We start from the raw sequence: 8,306 nt of genomic DNA, 5'->3' as shown, positions 1-8,306 counted from the left end.
GTTCTTTGTTACTGTGCTTTTCTGCTCTTGTCTCTACTGTTACTGTTGATTACGAACGTTTTTTTCCTGTTTGCTGTAGTGAAACGCGCTTCAGGTAACGAAATCGCAGAGAAGATAATGAAAAGACACTCGAAATACAGGAGCAACGTGGATTTCCTGCAGCACATTAACATCGGTGAGAGTATTGAAGTCATGTTCCGTCACTTTCAAGTCCTCACGCGGCGGCATTGTTGTTGATTACACTTGACTTGTTTTGATTAAAGGCAGAAGCTTCAGGCGGAGGAGTCTGTACGTTCGCTCACACAAATCCAACACTAAGTCGAGCGCTGTTCCTCATTAAGACCAGGCCGGCTCAGGCTGCGACACTTAACTCTTGTAATTCAGTGAACAGCGACTAAGACTTTCCTTTCATGTGTCTGCGTAAACATCCAACACCGTGCTGTACATTCATGTCTGTTCTGAGGGTGAGTGTTTTCTTTTTCAATCCTTTTAATTTAAGTAAGTGGAAAGAGACTACAACTACGATACTTTTCCTTTCACGCATCTGAATAAACCTCTGATTTTGCGCAATGCTTTTGTGTGTGTAGTCTGACCGTAAACATTCTATTTACAAGCCTTTTAAACTAATGAATGCGTTAGACCCGAGTCAGGTCGTTAATCCTATTTTCTACTGCCTAGGGAATAAAGTGGAGAGAATGAGGTTTTATTTACACTTGCTTTGCCTTTCATACAAACGGGCTTTGAAATATTCTACTGCGCTCTCACACGTCTTTCATCTCTTCGCTTTGGCAAATACCAACACGCTTTTTATATCTCTACTCGCTGCAATCCATGTTTACACTTATTCAAGCGTCATTTTGTGTGGGTTACTCTACGGTTGGCTGATTCTTCCATCTCTTTTCAGAAAGTTTGGAAAGTTTCGTTTAGTCGGCGCAACATCTGTGGTCATATGCTAGAGAGAGCCAGAAGGGGAAGGAATTATAGGAGAAAGGAACAGATCCCAGGAGACGGGACACAACCCATCTCTTTTCAGATCACTAGGGCAACGCAAGACGAACACAACTATTCTCGTCGTTGTTGTCCTTGTTGTAATTACTGGTTCTGAAAACAGACTAACTAACGACGACAAAATGGGAACACAAAACCATGGAATAATATAAATAATGCAAAATGAGAGAAAAGAGAAAAAATAAGAGAAAACGAAAATGGAGTCAATTACTATATAACGACTGCTAGGAAAGAAGAAAAAAATAGACGAAACGACCTTGATGGAGGCAGTGAAAAAAATTAAAATGTTATGTGGACTTACGGAAGCGTTTGACTCGCCGTGGCTCTCAAGTACCCACTCGTCCGCTCCTCGAGATAATAATGCATGATTTATTGCAGCCAACCCATTTTTGAAGGGACCAAGGAAAGGGAAGGAAACGAGGGATGGACTGAGGCCCCTTTCACACTTGCGGGCGAGAGAGAGAGAGACTAATGGTAAAAAGATGTTTGATGGAGTAAAAGTTTTCTCAATACGTAATATTTTATGTAAAGGGGAAAACAGAACAAGTATATTTAAGGGTTGACGGGCGGGCAAGGACGCAAACGACGGTGGAATAAGGCAACGGAGTCCACTTGATTTGCATTCTATAGTAGACCATATAAGGGAAAAGAGCTCCGAGCTACAATGATTACGTACATACAATAAGAAAACTATAGTCTATTCAAACGAAGTGTTCTCCTGACGCCTTACAAGTGTTTGTCATGCCTCACTGATTGACTGGAATACTCTCCGACTCTCATGAAGGCTGTAAGTCAATCATACATGCTTTAGTGCTACATGTTCCTATATTTTTACGTTTGATTATCTCTTATATAAGGCAGACATTTTTTTTTTAGACGCGCAATATGTTAACATTTACTTCAACAACTTAAAGTCTCAGTAAACTCCCTGCCAGATTTGGAACGAGCAGACTAATCAGCAGAATATTTTGTCAGCAAGATTTCTACCAGATTGCCGCCAACTTTCCAATGCCTGCAGAGTAAAGTGTGTAAGGGACGGAGCTTTACGTAGGTAGTGGCGCGGTAAACTCTACGGACACAACAATCCAGGTTTACTTTACTCAACGGCTCCCAGGAAGGACAATGTTAACACCTAGCCGTTAGTACACATGCCATAGCCTAACCCATGTTCATACACTTTGTTTCGCTTCTGAGTCGCCCCATTAACTTTTATTTATAGGTGGTATATGGCTTACTTTAGTACAAATGATAATGATATGTAAAAGTTGTGAACCATTTCGGAGCTATTCTTTCACCTATCATATTTTCAGTGCTCTGTTTAATTGATTTTTGAGAAATATACGTGAGTTTCAACAATAACTGCTGAGTGCAAATGTGTCAACTATAACTGTATCTTGCATAAGGCAAATAACATATACACTTGTAGCACGAGAACATGTATGCTGAACAAAAAACACCCATGACAGCCAGAGAGGAATCCATCCAATCAGAAGAGGGCAGACAAACACCACCGAGCCTACTACAGGAACATGGGGGTGAGATGGTGAACAAGAAATATGGAGAATGGAAAATAGTGTAGACGAGAACTGGAAAAGGAGGGTAGAAATAATGAATGTGCAGGACGGAAAAGAGATGGTGATTGTGAAGTATTAAAAGGGTGTGGAAACAGTGAATAGCTGGAAAAGGAATCGGTTATGGAGGAGGAATAGGATGCAAAAGGAGGATGGAGGTTGATAGAAAGAGCGATTATTCGGATGGAAAAGCGGTGGACATGGTATAAGAAGCGAATGAAAAGGGGAAGAAAAAGAAGGGGAAGGAGAAGGATTGACAGAGGGTGGAGGTGAAGGAAAGAAATTAAAATGAAGTGAAAGACGAAAAAGGTAGAAGAATGGAGGAGGTGGAGGAAAGGGAGGAAAGGAGGGGAGGTAGAGGAGGGGGAGGAAGAGGAGGAGAAAGAAGAAGAGTTGGGGAGGAGTTGAGGAATAGAAAAAGGAGGGAAAATGTATGAAGGAAAGTTAAATAGAAGCTGAAGTTAGGAGTGCGTAGAAGGGTGAAAGTTAAACGAGGTTAAGAAAGGGATAACAAAGTAAACGCATAAAGGAATTACAGTAACGAAGAACAGGGCACAGGAAAATAGCGAGATAAAGCAATAAAAAAATCAGAGGGAGAGATGACACTTAGACAGGAAGGTAGACAGACACACAGACACACTAACTGACTGAGAGACAGACAGGAAAAGAAAGTAACCAAACATTAAAACACAAACACTTCTATTCTTACTCTCCGCTTCGCCATGGAGAGAGCACAAGTGCAAATACAAATTCGCCTGCATAACCTTACTTTCCAAGCTCTCCCGCCGCTCCTCTGCGGACCAAACAAGAGGGAAGCAAACAAGTGAACTTAGATATTCGGAAAGCAAACACAGGGAAGGGAGAGGCACCCCGAAGCGGGCAAGTTTGTGAATTTTTACCTGAAGAAAGAGCCGAGAGAGGGAGGAAATGATGGCGGAGCTGCTAAACAGAGGAGAAGGAGGAGGAGGAGGAGGAGGAGGAAGAAGCTGCATAGGAAGAGACGGAGGAGGAAACGAAGGAAGGAAAGCGGGAGTGGGAGGAGGATTTTGGAGAGGAAAATTAAAATGTCAGAAATTAAACTTTCTGACTGGATAAACTCATTTTTATGAATCTCTTATTTTATACTTTTAATTTAGCTACTCATAAATCTGTCTTTGAAAACTGATTAATCCATATAGCGTGATATGCGTATAAAATGTTACGCCTAAGTGCTACACAAACTTGTTTCATATAAATCTGCCTCTTATGTCGTAAAAATACTATATTACGTCTCTTTACCAGCACACTGAGCCAAGGATCATCTACACACACATCTACACACGTGGAGTTCCGGGGAAAAGTCTCTTCCAGAAAGTCAATACCACATTTTTTCCACTTGGTCAGAACGTCACAATTTATCTTTTTGCCTGTACTTGAAGATCAAAACCTTTTTTTTTTTAATTAACTCAAAGGATGGCACCTGAGCCGAAAGCAGTCACTCCTAGAAAATCTTTTGCTCAAAGTTTTTAATTCCAAGTCATATGCTCATAACTTCGGATTTCAAAAATAAAAGAAATATTTCCTTTTTTATGGCAAATATCATGAGAGCAGACTGCAAGGAGTCCCAGTATAGCTGTGTCCATGCACTCTGGGGCTGTGGTGGGCATCGATCAACATTCAACAGATAGTGCAAGGCAATGGGAGCAGTCAAGTCTCTACTAATGAGGACTTTGCTAAGCATTCACAAGCATCGCCTCAGCTTTTTTTAGAATCAACTTTCAGCACTAACCGTTGGAAAGGTTCACATGGGAACATTTTTTTATAAGTAATCATTCAAGGTACGATACATGTTACGGAGCTATCTTCCAAAAACTATTTTCACAGGTAAAGGTAAAGTTTGAGGCATACGCTAAAGCTGCGTGTGGCCGCGGCGCTCTTCCCCGTCACTGGCCCTTTGAGCCTTCGGTGGGAAGAACCCATTACCCGGGAACAAGAGCCAGTGGAAAGTCCGAGATTGTCACAGCTTACCTTCCCCAGGTTTCCCCAGGTACCTATTTATCAGGACACCTCTCCTCCCGAAACTGACCTATCTTTCGGCCACCTCTTTGGATTCTTTTTAGGAGCAGCGAGTAGCGGGCTTTTTTTTTTTATTAATGTTTACTTTTTTGTGCCCTTGAGCTGTCTCCTTTGCTGTAAAAAAAAAAAAAAAAATAAAAAAAATCGACCGGCCTGACGGGGGGAAGGAACAGCTGGGTGAGATGCCGCTGACTGCCCGGGTCGGAATTCGAACTCCTGCAATCGGATTCCTACCCAGTCACGGCAATCTCGGTAATCTTCTTCAGTCTCAAATCGTTCCCTGAAGCACTCGTTATAAAAGACTTAAGTCCTCTAATAAGTCACCAGCTAATCACCTTTGAAACTAATCCTCTTTTAGATCAATCGTCTCCAGTAAGTACTGTTATGTGCACCAAACCATTTCGTCTTTCAAAAACCTGACAGTAATCCCAATAGTACCAAATCCTCTTTAGTAGCAATACTCAGCAAGCGTCTAGAGAACTACGTATATATGAATGTCTGGGAACCTTTCAAGAGACTTTGGGGATGATTAAGACATTTGGGAAGCACGTGGCTACCGCACTTGTTAGTCTGTCGCTAACTAAAATTACAACTAGAGTGAGAAGTAGAGAGTTCTGTTACTGGCTGCTGTACTACTATGGTTATTATTTGTATTTTCCTTCCTTATATTTTTTTCATCTTTCTTCCAGGATTACTGTTGTCCCACCCCTACTTCACATTGTCTACGTTCTTGTTCATATTCTTTTATTCGAATTCTAAAAATCACATTTCCCTCCCCTTTAACCTTCTACTCTTTACCGTCTCTCTCTCTCTCTCTCTCTCTCTCTCTCTCTCTCTCTCTCTCTCTCTCTCTCTCTCTCTCTCTCTCTCTCTCTCTCTCTCATGTTTTCCATAATATACATGTTTTCCCGGAAATAATTTGCCCCTCCCTTATTGAAACGTTCAGAACTCTTCACAGAATTCCAATATTTACTTTAGCTCAATATTAAATAACATTATACAGAGTAATGACTTTATCCTCTTAGATTCTTTATGATTCATGTTTTCCAACCTGGTATTACTTCCACCGTTCCCCTCTTCTTAACGCGGAATCGTAATTTCCTAGCAAACATCACTGCGCCATTGAAAGTTTTCCAGTTAAAAAGTTGCTACATAATCCAAGATTTCATCTCAGCAATGGCCGGGCAACCAAAGTTGTCGTGTAATATTATATTCCGGCATTCAGGTCTCCCGTGCATGGAGGGAAGGGCAGGTGTTTGGTGTTGTGCTGTGCTGTGTTGCGTTATTATGTTGTGTTGTGTGTTGTTTTTTCACCTTGGTGTGCTGTGCTGGGGTGTGGTTGGGTGCGAGTTGTGTCGTGTGGTATGCTGTCATGTAGTGGTGTGCTTTGTGTTGTCTTGTGTTGTAGAGTGTTGTGGTACCGTATGGTGTAGTGTGTTACGCTGTGTTGTGGTATGATGTGAGTTGCAGTGTGTTTTGTACTGTAATGTAATCGGGGCAGAGTGGATGGAACTCCGATGAATTTGTGGCTATTAAGTATTAAAGAATGTAAAAAATTGAAAACAAACAAACATGCGTACTGAAGCTTGGAGGAAAATTATAAAACAAAATATTTAATGCTAAACAAGAATACGTAAAATAAGACAAACGAGGAGTGGATAACGTCATAAACGTCTAAATAAGAAACAAACCATAACACGCTGCCATCTAATTTACATAACCCACAAAACGAGTGCTGTGGAATGCCAGAGCGATGAATAACCCAAAACCGACATACTGGAGAACGAGAAATATGAAGCAGAAGGCGAGAGCTGAAGATTTTGAAAGTAGATGAAAACGTGTGTGAAATATGAATAAGAAACAAAAATAACAACGAAAAACGAAGATTCTCAAAAACTACTTCATAAATATTTGAAGCTGATACTTATAAACGTGTTAAAATGAGTATTAATTATGATGGGAACCAGAAAATGATATAAAGAGACACACTAATGTAGAAATGCAGACTGTTTCCCTGCCCTTCTTCTCCTCCATTCTCCCCTAATCTCCCTTCATCCCCTGCCCTCCGCTGTGCTCCCTAAACACTGAGTAATGTTCAGGGCCAATTACATTTCCTTTAGATCCTCTTTATCACCCCCTGAGCCTTCCCTGGGTTTTCTCCATTGCGTGACTCGCCTTTTTTTCCTGCGTTTTCTCGTAGTATTAGTTGTATGATTCTCTTCCTTTATCTTTGTCTCTGTCTTTATTTGTTTGTCTCTGCATGTCTCTCTCTTTCTCTTCCTTCATTCATCATCTTCCTTTTTCTCTAATATCTTTTTCCTTTTCCTTCTTTCGTTCCTTTCTCTTTCCCTTCCTCTATTCATTCTGCTTTTTCTCCCTCCTCATACTTCCTTTCTTTCTTTCCTAATCGCTTTCGTCTTTCCTTTTTTTCTTTTTTCTCATTTATTTTTCCTTTTCCCTCTTTCGTTCCTTTCTCTTTTCCTTCCTCTATTCATTCTGCTTTTTCTCCCTCCTCATTCTTCCTTTCTTTCTTTCCTAATCGCTTTCGTCTTTCCTTTTTTTTATCTCTCCCACTCTCTCTGTGTTTCTGTTGTATTTGTCTTCCTCTTGAGATACGTGACTTCCTCTCTATCCCTCTGAGTTTTGTGTTCATCTTACCGCTTTCCGTCTTCTTTCCCTCCTCGCCTGTTTCTTTTCTTCTTTTTCATACACCGTCCCATTATTTACCTTCATTAGTAGTACGTCTGCTCCCCTCTACTCTTCCCATAACTCATTTTCTTCCAACGGTCGATTATTTAAGTGTTTCTCTACATAATATATATTTAGTCTCACCACCTCCTTTTCTTTTATTCAATTATAAAGATAGAGGGAGAGAGGGAAAGGGACCCGAAGTCTCAACGGAAATATGGAGTTCTGAAATTCGCTTATACATATTTCAGTTAAAGAAGCGGTGATGGTTTCTCGTGAAAGTTTTAATTCCAAGGAAAGTGGAAAAAGGTGAAAGTAGAACTGTCCTAAAACCCGCTGTTGAAGGGATGAAAGATATCTACTACTTCCACCGGCATTTCACCACAGATGTTGCGCCGACTAAACGAAACTTTCCAAATCTACTACTTCCTGCATTATTAAGAGGGAGAACAAGTGTGAACCTTATGATAAAGAGGAGGAGGAAATCATACAGCGACCGCGGGGTACTAAAGGCGTCCTAAAGAGAGAAGGATCAGAGGGTCAATAAATAAAATAAAGTTAGTGATTACAGAAAGTGAAGAAGGCCAAGTAATGTTTAGGACGGTCAGTAAATGGAAACAGTTTGAGTATCTGAAACTTATTAGCCTTAAACTGTTAAAAAAAAAGTCTTTGAAACGAGGCTGACAGGAACATACATGACATAATTTTCTTATTATGGCTCAGGTGGAAAAAAGGTGACAAAAATACCATTACTCTCTCACTCTCACTCTCTCTCTCTCTCTCTCTCTCTCTCTCTCTCTCTCTCTCTCTCTCTCTCTCTCTCTCTCTCTCTCTTCCTTACATACTGGCCTACACTAGCCTGCCTACATGTCTGCCTGCCTGCGTTTCCTTCCCTATTTCAATTTTTCAGAGTAATCCCTGCCTCCCCTTGTTGTCCTTCTCCCCCCCCTCCCCCACAAGGCCTGGATCATCCCCTTCAGAATT

The sequence above is a fragment of the Eriocheir sinensis genome, chromosome 40 (genome assembly GCF_024679095.1).
Source record: "Eriocheir sinensis breed Jianghai 21 chromosome 40, ASM2467909v1, whole genome shotgun sequence".
Taxonomy (NCBI): domain Eukaryota; kingdom Metazoa; phylum Arthropoda; class Malacostraca; order Decapoda; family Varunidae; genus Eriocheir; species Eriocheir sinensis.
Note: the sequence above shows the minus strand (reverse complement) of the source record.